This window comes from Myzus persicae, unplaced genomic scaffold, assembly GCF_001856785.1.
Source record: "Myzus persicae strain clone G006 unplaced genomic scaffold, MPER_G0061.0, whole genome shotgun sequence".
In the NCBI taxonomy this organism is placed as follows: domain Eukaryota; kingdom Metazoa; phylum Arthropoda; class Insecta; order Hemiptera; family Aphididae; genus Myzus; species Myzus persicae.
In genome coordinates, this window is record NW_019101697.1 from 171,562 (window position 1) to 185,150 (window position 13,589).

Genomic DNA, 13,589 nt, shown 5'->3' on the forward strand with positions numbered 1-13,589 from the left:
AAATGACCTACGTTTAAAAATAAAATAAACACAAAAATTGTTCTTGTAACGTGAAAAAAAATTAGAATTCTAATGTAACTATTATGATGAGTACATTTTTTATTTGTATTGATAAAAAAACTTTAAAAAATTCAGTGGTTTTGTTCTGGATTTGATCTCAAGTATATGCGTTTTTTGATTTAACGGTCATATCAACACGGTGTTTGTACTTAAAATTATCTATAGACTGGTGTGGTATTAGTGTATTACTGATCTATAATTAGCGAGATCTCTTTTTATTCCAGTCTACAACTCCTACCTCAGATTAATATTTATCCGTAAAATTTTTAAATAGGATTTTAATATAATGTTTACAATGTATCGAGTATCGACTATTAATAACGACGTTTTTATAATATAGGTACTGGATTGTTGATTATATATCTCATCAATCCAATCTCTATTATCATATTCAGACCACAAAAGACAAAACTCCTGTAAAATAAAAAGTGTAGACCTACTACCGAGGCAGGTTGAATATAATGGGTTAGGGTTAGCATAAACTATTAAGATACCGTTCCTTAAAATCTGTTATGAGTGGTTTTTCGCAGTAGGCCGAGACTACATTATAGAGGGATATTTTTAAATTTTGAAGCGGGCCGACCACGTCGGCGCCGACAGCTATAGCTGCTATAATATACAATACCAATCACTCGAACAATCGGCGAATTTTAAATTGTCATGCCTCCCCAGTCCCCACACCCGGCTGATCAATGTCTATTGTTAAACATCATATTGTAGATTTTGTGGAATCAATAAAATGTCAGGTAAAATAAAAATGGTATTAGTTGGTTGTGGGAATTGAATCGATATTCGGATGCTCAACGCGCTGTTATTTATAATATCATGTAGCCGATAAAGGTTAGATATATGTACTAGTATAATATATTACTATACTAATATGATATAGAAACTTGATATTTATATTGATCTATTTAGATGAGTTTTATATAACACTGGAAGCGGCCTGTTAATATTTTGTACACTTATAAATATTAAAATGTACAATAATATTGTGTATGCATTAGATTTTTTGATTTTTTATTTGATGTGCATAATGGAAAAACAGTTTAACCTCCAAAGTTTTGTTTTATTTAAAAAAAGCTTATAAATAAGCTTATAAAATAATATATATATTTTCAAACCAAATTTTCCACAACTCAATAAAGAAATATTGTTCGCGCTCAGACTGCTCAATAAAACCCAAAACAAGTAATGCAGTCACTATAGTATACACACCCTCTACAATTAGAAATAAAGTTCGGCGACACTGAGGTCTGAGAAGTATAGAGTGTCTCCACTCTCCAGCCAAATAGCGAAATAATGCCTAAATGCAACCAGTGTTGAATCTAGATAAAATATAAATAAATAATAATTTAATTGTCTAGATATAGATCATAAATTCATAAAATAGATAAAATAAATTTCTCGCGTATCAATAAAAATTAAAATATAGTTGTAATATAGTAAAATAATTGCAGTGAAATCTTCCTTAACGGATGTTTTTTGGGAACAAACTTCAAAATTTCTACAAACTGAACCCATTAAATAGAGGCTAAAATTTCAGATTATTATATCTTATAAGTTATAAATTATAATCAATAATTATATAATTATATATTAATAAAAAAAAAGATTCCTAGCGGAGACGGTCGTCAGCTGATATTACTAAATACTAAGTAAATTATATCATTATTATATTTAAATTGCTATTGCAGTAATTTATTTTACCATATTTATTATTTTTATAACTTGTATACTAAACAGTCTAAACTATATAAGTAATATTTTCAAATTAATCTAAATACAGTAGAATCTACTATCCACTTATTATAGGAACACTCTTAGGTCAAGGTGAAATGTTTTTTGTAGGGTTACTGTATTTATTACTATCAACTTTTTGTTGTTCAAGTATGACTCAGTAAGAATTTTTTTTAATTTGGAAGCTTATCAACAGAGCATACATTTTTTTGTTTATAGAAGCAAAACTAATAAATTTAATTTAAAGACAATTTAAAATGTCTATATAATCATTTTCTGAAAATTGCAGGTATCTTCGATTAATTGTTTTTGAACCGAAAAAAAAAAATAAAATCTAAAAAAATTGTAAAACATTAACTATACCAATATTTATTTAAGTACCAATTATCCGGTACAAATGGGTATAGACGGTATACTCAATACTGGCATAGTGTATACAAAATACAAATACAGTATTGCCTAATGCGTAGTGACTATTGACTAATACCTACCTATATAAATATTATGAATTTATTTATAAATTTGTAAGCGGTATTATTTGTTTATAAAATAGCTGTAAATCTACACGACAACAGTACATAATAGGAAAATATATGGTATATTATAGGTAGGTACATTGAACACTTAATTTTAACTGCGGTACCTATATCATGAACATCAATAAAATCTATGTATAGACATTTTTTTGAAAAATTTTCATTTATTTATAAATTGACTTTGTTTTCTTTAATTTAATAAATACAATTACTAACCTATTGTATGGTGACAAATACTATAACATGCATAGGAGATGGACAGGTATTTTACATGTTTTTCTTCCATATAAATCCGGGCCCTAATAATAAATTGCTAAATATATCACATACCTACGGGCTACATTAGTCATTAACTTATAAGTTATAACCTTTATATGAGCCGTGGTCAATTCTACTGAATTCACAGATATAGATAATTATTATTAATTATTATCTATATCTGTGACTGAATCACTCTCTTATCTTAACAAGTGACAACTCGATAAATACAAAATATATAAATAAGTAGGACGAGTTATCTACCTGTTTAGTGTTTATACTACTTTTAACTATACTTTTACCACAGACAAAATCGAATTAATATAACTGAACCGCAGAATCATATAAACACGAAAGTATTGAGGCATTGACACATTGTGCGTAATCAGCGTTGTAAAATGCGTCTCGTTCGCCTCAACAAGTTGTGTTTATCGTACACAACATAATAATATTTTCTACGTAATATAATTCGTAAGTATATATTTTATAAATACTTCCAACGTGCTCGACCGTTCTATCGGTAGGTATTCGTTGACCGTTTGTGTTTATTTTTCTAGTAGCTATAGTTTTGGAACACACCTACTATTGGTTGTATAACGTGGACAGGTCGACGGGATTATCATTTAGGTTGTAGCCTTGTAGGTGCCTACTCAGAATATTCAAAAACGTTTAAACTATGAACTTCATACTTAATTTATATCATAAATATTAAAATAGTTTTACGACTACGATCGGCCAATAATTTAGGTAGGTACAATGTATCACATAATATTATTGTACTTTTTATATACCTACTATAACAGTAAAATTCCAATCGAAATTGTATTTCTAATTTGAAGATTACTATTTACTTATAACTAATGAGTAATAACTATAATTCCCTCAAGCCTCAGTCGAATTGCCATCTCAGATTAATTAAAAATTAAAAGGGATATCCGAAAATGATGCGGCGTTTGCGGAGTATACATCGAATACCGCGGCAGAGCTTACGCAATAAACCGAAATGCATCTTGAGATAATATACAAATAGCTACCTTACCTTTGTAAATTTAGTTTAAAATTCCCTGCAACCCACTCGTATTTTTGTTTGAACTCCACAAAAACGGTTTAATAATTCGATCAGAATGGTTTTAATTTAATTTGTACGTTGGATGTTGGAATTTGAAAGGTTTTTATGTGTATATGTATGTTTTTTTTTTTATTTGTATGATTATAATTTATAGTGGGTAGGTAGTTTAGGTAATAACTATTAGCCAATAGGTACATTATACATGGTTTTTCTTTATCGTAATGGATTCTAAAAGCATTGAAAACTGACGTATTTATTACGATACCGTTAGAAAAAAATACACTGCACGATATTATTAGTGTTTAGCCTATACCTACCATTATGATGCATTTTTACAAAAATGGTCGCAAAATGTAAATATTAGTTTGAGATCATAAATTCGAAGAGACCGAAAGAATGCAAATAAATTAACACAATAACCAACAATTTCGACTATTTTGTTTGGTCTGAAAATAACAACGCATAAAATAAAAGAACATTTAAAACTTAATTTATATGCCTATAAATATTGAAAAAAAAAGAATTATACGCCTCTTACCACTATTAGAAAGAAGTCGAATGAATTTAGTAATACATTGGTAGTAACTAATAATTCATAACAATAACTTTTATGAAATTGATTTTAGGTCAAAGTCTGTGTTAATCATAATTATTCATAACTAAAAAAGTAATTATTATATATACCTATCATAATATGTGTATTGTATATATTATAATATACTGTGGCTTATGATTGTATGAACGAATTTATTGGGTGTACAAAACAGAATCATTTGACTATAACTACAAATATTAAAATAGATTCATTTTATTTTATCCGTTGCTATTTTTACTTTTTAGCCTATTCATATTGTAATTGAACAATTCAATGGAATCATCTGTATTTTGTTAACGAGTTTACCTATAGTTGTTATTTAAATAAGTTATAATAGCTACTATTTCAATTTTTACTAGTATAGAATAAGTAGCCATGCACATTTAGATCTCCTCTATTGCGACTATATGTGGCACCCAGTACATATATTGGCATATACACGCATAATATAAGTTATATATATGCAATTTATATTTTATTATAATTATTTAATTTTTATCAAGCCTTCGTCGGTTCTAATTAACTAATCATTAAATTTTGATTTATGTTTTTTATTAATCTTACTTCTAATTAATTTTTATTAGAAAAATATTTTACATTTGGGTGTGATAAATTATTGTTATCGGATATTTCAGTATTTGGGCCTTCGTAAAAATAAACATACCTACTATGTGTATATGCTTTTTAACGAAAGTTAATAAATAATGATCAAACGTGGATAATTCTTATAAAAACAATTTATGCCAACATTGATCTATTTGTTTATATAAATTCAGTTAACTTCACTTATCAGTTATCGATCATCGTTAGGTTAGGTTAGGTACCTATACTATTATGAAATAGGAACATTGGCAACAAACACCTTGCATTTTAAATTATAAGCTGACTGCTGAGCGATTAATGTATTGGTTTTACAATGATTTTTTTTTTGGTGCAGTAAAATGCATTTTAACTCGTAAGTTAGAGGTTAGTTTTAAAAATAAAAACTTGTCAATTAACTTAATTTTTAGTTTTTACCTTGATAATGCCAACCATGAATTTTTATATTTACCAATTTGATAAGTGAAAATATTTGTTGTTCCACGTACCTATACTTAATTCAAAAATCACAATAATATGTGTGTATTTTATATGGCGCATAGTAGGGGTGTGGAGTCTGCACAGATCAGTGAGCATTAAAAAATCATGATTTTTGGTCTCTATATGGATATTATATTGCTGGGTTACTTTAGTTGCACATATATGATATTATGGTTATAGAACTAAACAAATCAAATGCACAATTCCTGGCACTTGCAACATTTTTTAACGTTTAACCAACCCTTAAGACATTTCACTGTTATCAAACGTGACTTTTTCGCTAACGAATATGATCAAAGTCTCGACCGTGGTATATACTCTGGTAGTCTGGTGCAGCAACCACTGTATACATTTAGCAACCACTGTCTAAATTGTACATTTATAAATTCCGTATATCTACAGACTACAGTCACTACTCACTAAATATCGGCAACCGGATAACTATAATACTTTTGGTTGTTGTTGCCTATTGGTCCGTCAGTCTTATAGGAAAAATATATAGTCTCCGGCTTTTTACTCAGCGTCGATCGTTGTAGTGCCATTCGATTCTCGATCAAATCGTTTTTGTTTTATCATCCGCGAAGCGTATTAATATAACAATGTGCATTGTACAGTACCTATGATGAAATGTCAGGACTTAATCTTGTACCTACGCATGTCTGCAAGCCTCATAATTTCTATTCCGGAGAAATGTGTCTACCGTTTACTGAGGAATGAAGATAACAAGTCACTGGCAGTGCTTCAAGGTAACATATTGTCACATATATTATTAGCAGGTTTTTTGTTAGGATAGATTGTTTGGTTAGACAGTTTCAAATACATATCCCCCCAAAATGTTTTACGAAAACATTTTTACTGAGATAGGATAACTTTTTATTTGTAATTAAATTGATTCGATTTATATCTCAGGCCCCTATCAGCTTTGTCTGTAAGTGCCCGAGGTTAGATATACCTTTAGTTAGGTAATTGAAATGCTTCTACAACAACTTTGCCAAAAAAAGTGGTGATCGCAATTAAAAATACACCCTGTATGTGAACAAAATGTAATATTATTCAAACCTTATCGATGGGATAGTTAAGTTTGGAAAAAGACATACCTACCCGTGTCTGGTAGTAAACAACTATAGTAACTGTAATAACAATGTAATATCAATGATATATCCTTACTGTAAAAAATCACAATGATTACACTGCCAACGTCCTGCAGTTCTATACACGTTAATGTACATATACGTAATTATAGCCATATATAGACATAGTATACAACTGTAGGTATAAGGTATTACTACACCATTATATATGTATATTATATATTTGTATTTTTTTATTTGCGAACAAAATTAGTTTCTTATGAATTATGATAACTAAATAATCTCGGATGACTGATCAAAATAAGAAATATACCTTACTATAAACTACCATTATAGTAATTATATTATGTCATGTTAATATTTTTAATTATATAAATTAAAAACACACATATGTATATCTAATATCTATACATTAAAGTGTCACCCAGGAGGCAAGGCACACAGAATTTGATGGTCCCTGTTACAACATCTTTAGGAGAATATCTATATGAGTTATGAATGTTATGATATATCGTTATCGCATAATATCACTGTCACATTTATCATCGTATTCGATTCCAAGTATAGGAGTAATATATTATTATTATTATTATTAAAACACAGCGTGCTATACAATAACACCCCACCTGTTCGATACGGAGACCACGAGAGCACCGAGTGTAATGTTATTAATAATAAATAATAATATAATAATAACATATTTGTATGGGAATGCGGTCGTATTGGATGGAAAAAAAGTTCTTAAAAAAACCTCTTTTACACTCTATCCGCATGAGCGTGTGTGTTTGCTCGGGAGCGCGCACGATTTGTTATTGGGTTCCAGGGAGTAGAACAATTGTTGGCCATCAGAAACCTCGCCCTGAATGGTTTCGAAAAAATGTGCTGATCCCGGACGAAAAATAATGACGAAAATAAATGTATATATAATAATATAACGAGTGCGCGAGTTGCACGCTCACACGCTTGCTTTACCATCATTTCGGCTGACTTAGGATGTATCCGTTCGGGACTATATAAAAAAAAAAAAACAATAACAAAAAATATCAAAATCTAATAAATATCGTACGATGTGTGTAATGTGAATAATGTATGACTGCTGTATGTACATTCGTCTGTATGGTACGTGTGTTAACTGTACGAAAAAATTGTATATAAATATATGTGTAATGTGTATACTGTATAAGATATTTTGGGGACATAATGTTTTGAGTGACAAGGTCAATGCGAGGGGTAAGAAAAAACGTCGATTTTTTACAATGGGCCGTTCTGTTGAAATTCAATAGGCGAGGGTATATATTTGTGTATAATACTTAGGATACAGTTATATAGGACTATTTTACAATCCAGACAAATCACTTTCGGTTTTTTTAAAAATGTTTCTTTTATACATGAGATTACCTACTCCTTTTTTAAACATCTCAAAAAAGGTTTTTTATTGTGTCCAGAGATGACGGAAAAAACACTACTTTGGACTTAAGTATACGTCCCCGTGACTATAACATCCAAATAGGAAGGACTAAATATATATTTTTTTATTATGTGTATATAAACATTTGTTTTATAATATCTAAAATTATGCTATACATGATAAATTACTTGTAAGGCTATAGGCTATAATATATTCAGCAGTTAATGTTTAAGTATATTTCGTACGTTTTGAGGCACGCTTAACACTCTAAATTGTAGGTTTTATTGAATAACTCTAAAATATAAAATTCAGTATCGATAATATTAATAAAATTAAAAAAAAATATATATATATAAATTAGAACTTTCCGTCGTAATTGGAAACAACCGTTGGGCATAAAACAGCACATGACAAAATTTTTTATCCTTGTGTACAGCGTGTAATACTTTTAATCACCTTGAACAATTCGACTTATAAAACAATAACAGTCGCATCATAAATGAACGTCCTTATTATCGTATAGGTACTCAACAGCAGAAAACAACTATACAACAAAAGATCCAAACAAAATGTAGTGACGTTGTATAGCTGTCTAAATATATATACCTAGGTATATACTATATGCACTCCTCGGGGTAAGTGTGATGTGTATATAGTGATACTATATACTATATACTACCACGGGAAGCTATATCATTGCCACCATAATATATTGGTGTGTTTATTTGTCTATTGAGGAAAAAAAATTGTTAGTAATTAAAGAGCGCGAATATATAGTGGCTTTTCACTGGAAAAACAAAAGAACTAAGTCATTGAATGCGTTATACGCGTACATCATTTATACATATTGCACACGTACGTTCAGCCAGAGCCTCCGGTTATGTGGATCACACAAAAACAAAACCCAGTAGCTAGAACAGCGTGGCAGGATCCAGTTGAATAATTGCCTCAAAACGCGTGTGATGGCGTTACAAGTTGGAAATAAATTATACATATTTTTTGTTTGAAAAAAAAAATAACAAAACACGAAATAATATAACCTGTACGAGTGTCTCTCTATATGTAATTATGGTATATAATAAACGTGGCCCACTGGACCACCTGACATTGAGTTCGTTTTCTCTTTCTCTGATAGACGCACCTGCAGTTCGCAGATGTATTGAACAGATATCGGGTTCGTGAAGAATGGCAAAAATTACACTCTTATGTGCGATCTGAAGGGTGACTGTCAAATTTCAAGGCAATGTATATCAATATATTATATATATGTACCCATATTTGTGTGAGTTCGCATGTGTGTACAGACTTAAATCAGAAGGGGATGAAATATAACACCCAAAAAAGCTTAATCAAGAAAGATATGCTGTGGGAATATAGGCTCAAGGAATTTAACCAAAATAACCAAGTAGATATTTTTTCAATTTTAAAAATTCTTTTGGAGAATTCTTTTAGAGAATTTTTCTAAATCATTCTTTACACAATATTACAATCAATACGGTATGATCGTTTATTACTTACAAGAAAATACAATGAAATTACGCATAGAAACCTTTAAGACAACACTATATCTAGATCGATTATAAAATGAAATGATCATCAAAGAACAAAAGCATCAGTATAAAATACAACCTATACCATAATTTATGTACTTATGGATACTAAATCAAATTGAATATAACTCTATAAGTATGTTAATTAACAAATTACTTTCACTGAGAAAATAGACATCGATTATAAACATATTTGGTATAAACTTTAGATAATTTATTGCATAAGCCTATATATACCCACCCGACGTCTAGTAATTATTCTGGCCGTAATCGTTATAATAATATTATTATTATAAGTATTTTTGTTTCTTACGTACTTGGTACGTACCTATATAGATTTTAAAATAAACCTGTCATTTGATTCTTGGGCATTAGTCTAAACACATGGATATATACTTGAGTATACATATACTAGTGTTATACATATTCACTTTATAGGTACCTATCCTTGAAATGTAAATTTTACCCATACTCAATAGTCATATATGACATAATATGTATCCATTAAAATTAAGTATTGATGATAGTTACAAGGGGCTCCAAAATATATTAATATATTTTACATTTATACAACCATATAGATATAGGTACCACATAGTAGTAAAAAAACGCATAAAATTTGTCATATGAATTTGAATAATTATGCCTTACGCCCGTACTTCACCTTAAATTTATATATTAGTAATAACTTATGAGGTTTCTGCAGTAGTAATAATAAGTCCCACCTTCTCTGACACTACGGTAGTACACCACGTCTCTCACTTATGAGAAGATAACTTTTTTGAGTTTCGCGTAATGAATTATGCATATAATTGTAAAAGTAAAATATATATTTGTTATGAATAGTTATATTTCTTTTTATATAGGTATTTTCTATAATAATTAAAATGCAAAAAAGTTATCTTATGAATGTGCTTAGGATTTTAGTTTTATTTATTTATATCAAACAAAAATCGTATACACTCATTAAATATACTTACTTATTCAGCATGTTAAATATTAATTGAGGCATATGAGTAAAATAATAATTGCACTATAATAAAATATTATAAAATACTAACTCATAATATTTTAAATGTATTCTAGTGTAATCCTATAAATTATGAATATAATGATATAGAAACGATACTATAGCTGAGACCTGAGAGAGAACCTCGACGGTTCGTCTATCTCCATCTAAAAGAATATATTTGACATGTTATTATAATAATAATAATAAATAAATGTTTAACTGTATTGATTTTAAACACTAAAGTTTAGTAAAATTGTTGAAAATCATATATTATATGGACTGTTATGCAACTTTTTTCGTTTAGACATATGCATATTGCATGTAACTGCGTCACTACGATGATCATAATATTTTGATAATTGTGTAATGTAAAATATACAATATGTATTAACACATGTTTACATTTGATCACTGATTTTATTAATTAAAATATGTCTCTTTTGACTCACAAACCAAAATTATTGTTATAAATATAGTAGTACCTACTCATAATTTATAATAATCATGCAGCTTAAGATGTTTTATATTTCAATTTTAAAGTTTCACTAGTACCTAATGCATGTCAATTTGTATTTCTCGTACATCAACTTTCTTGTAATCTTATGAAACAGAATAATAAACATGTCCATAAAACTATCAACTTATGTTCATTCAAATTCAACAATATTACATATTATTAGTATTAGAAACATAATAATAAAATATAGTATAATGTATGTTATGACTGTTATGAGTGAAATTAAAGTAATTGTAATTTCACTATATATAATATATTATATATTTGCTGGTACAAACTATATTGGACAAGTCTGTGACTGCGATTTCTATAGATATATTTTGTCCGAACCTATATGGCTACATCGAATGTTTCTAGTCATTCAACGTTTTGATTTAAATAATATTTAAATCTATAGCGTGAAACATAAATTCAATCGATATATACACTGGGAGCTTATCAATATCCGAGTCCTTGGCGCGCATTTTAGGTAAATAAAAACGGGTCAAATGTTGGGCAATAATAATATAAGCCCTCGAGAACTGAGAAAAGATCGAATCTGGCGTATATTACCATTTATATACATATACAATATGATGTTTATAGTTGGAAATTTATTTGTGCACGTCGTATAGCACGTTCGATTTTTCATTTAGTTTTAATACGTTATTATATTATGTGCATATATAAGAGTATTAAATCTTGTGGTTTCGCGCCCTAGACCAGTTTATTTATTGTATACTTATACATAAGTGTAATATATCCTTTAGCCTTGATCAAAAAGTATTTTACGTTATTTAATTTATAATTTACGGTAAAAGGACGACCAACTGTATATTTATGCGACGACCGTTAATTTCTTTTTTATCACCGGCACTTGAATGCCTAGCAATAAAAATACGTTTTCCGAATTTTCAATCAACGTCTTCTTACTTTGTGATAATACAAGGTAGTCTTGTGGTTCTATTTTAGAAATAATTATAACTATGTGTTTGAACTTTAAAGTGAAAATAATTGGAGAATTTTAGAAGTACTTTGATATGTACTTATAAAATTATACCTACCTAATTACTCTTAAAACATTCATACATGACCTAAAATCAAAATCAAAATACAAACATGTATTTAATAGCGGTAGTAGCTGATATTATAAGAGAAAAAACAGTTACTTAATCAATTATACCATATAGTTACGTATAGTTTACATCTAAGGTTAACTTTAAAAAAATGATGTGTTATCCGATAAAACTTTGTATAGTGAATTTAAATAGTTTATATAACATAAAAAGCAGATAAATAAATTTGAAGTTACAACAGTTTGGTAATATTACAATTTATAATATACATTTATAGCAATAGATTTTTCTAACGGGAGTGATGAAGAAATTGAAAATTGTTAATAGCTGATTATTTATTAGAATAGTTAACATTTCAAAATGGAATGAACATCATAGTGTGTAGTGAGATACTTAGTCATATTCTTTTTACAAAGAACAATTAAATTGTATGTCTAAGTTTTTGTTTACAATTGAAATTAATTTTTGGACAGAAAAATTCCTACATCATTTAATTTCAATGGTACCTATACTATATACGTTATTATTACTGTAACAAATCTATAATTGAACACAATAATATAATGTGTAATTAACACTGGTTAATGATAAATAGTTAGTTAACATTTTTAACACACATTTATTATAATTACTATAATTTTTTTTTTATCAGTTTCGTTTTAAGTTTATTATATTTCAATTCTTTCTAAAATGTTATGAGAAAAAATACCTTTTAATGTTAAATAACAGTAAATAAAAATACATAAATTAATTTACAAATCGACGTAGATATGCATCTTGATTCATTATGAATTCCAATCACTAATTGATGTGGTAATCCTATGTTGTACCACCCATGTCCATTGTTCGTCTTCCTAGTTACAAACGAAACCTCAATGCGACTTTATTATTATTGAAGAGTGCGTGCAGATGAGTCATGTTTTAAATTTAAAATTGTTTTAGCATATAGTTAGAGTTTTGTTTTAATAAATCCATAGGGGCCAAATAATATTAATAAATATTATATATTTATATCGTTAATAACAACTCAAAACTTAATAGTAACAACATGAGAATATGCTATTCATAGATCAGCAAACGACCCTCATTCTTCAATTTATTCTTGATTGAATAGTGCACAAATATATATAGATAATGGTCTTATGTATATACGTAATAGGAAGTTTGAAGGGTCGAAATTGGCTTTTACTTTTTACAGACAGTAAAAACACTAAAATATCAATCTATTTTTTAATATTATACAATCTACTCTTTCATACAATGAAAATATTTCTAGTATGAATTATGTAAATGCAATTTGAGTTGCAACTTTTAATTGTTACATTGATAAATTGTGTTTCTTATTTCATATTCTCGTGCTAGTGAAAAATTGAACTTAACTAAAATTGCTGGTACAAAATAAACTGTCCAACTAAATTTAAGTATATTAATTAAATTGAAATATTATACTATATAATATTATATTATACAATTACCAACTCTTGTAAGTCAATAATAGTTTGAACTCGTTTATGAAGACAACAAGAAATAAGAACTAAAAGTTGGTATGTAACAATATCAACGCCAATTGTATCGTGTTGTGATATTGAAGGTATATAATATATTATAATATCTGTAT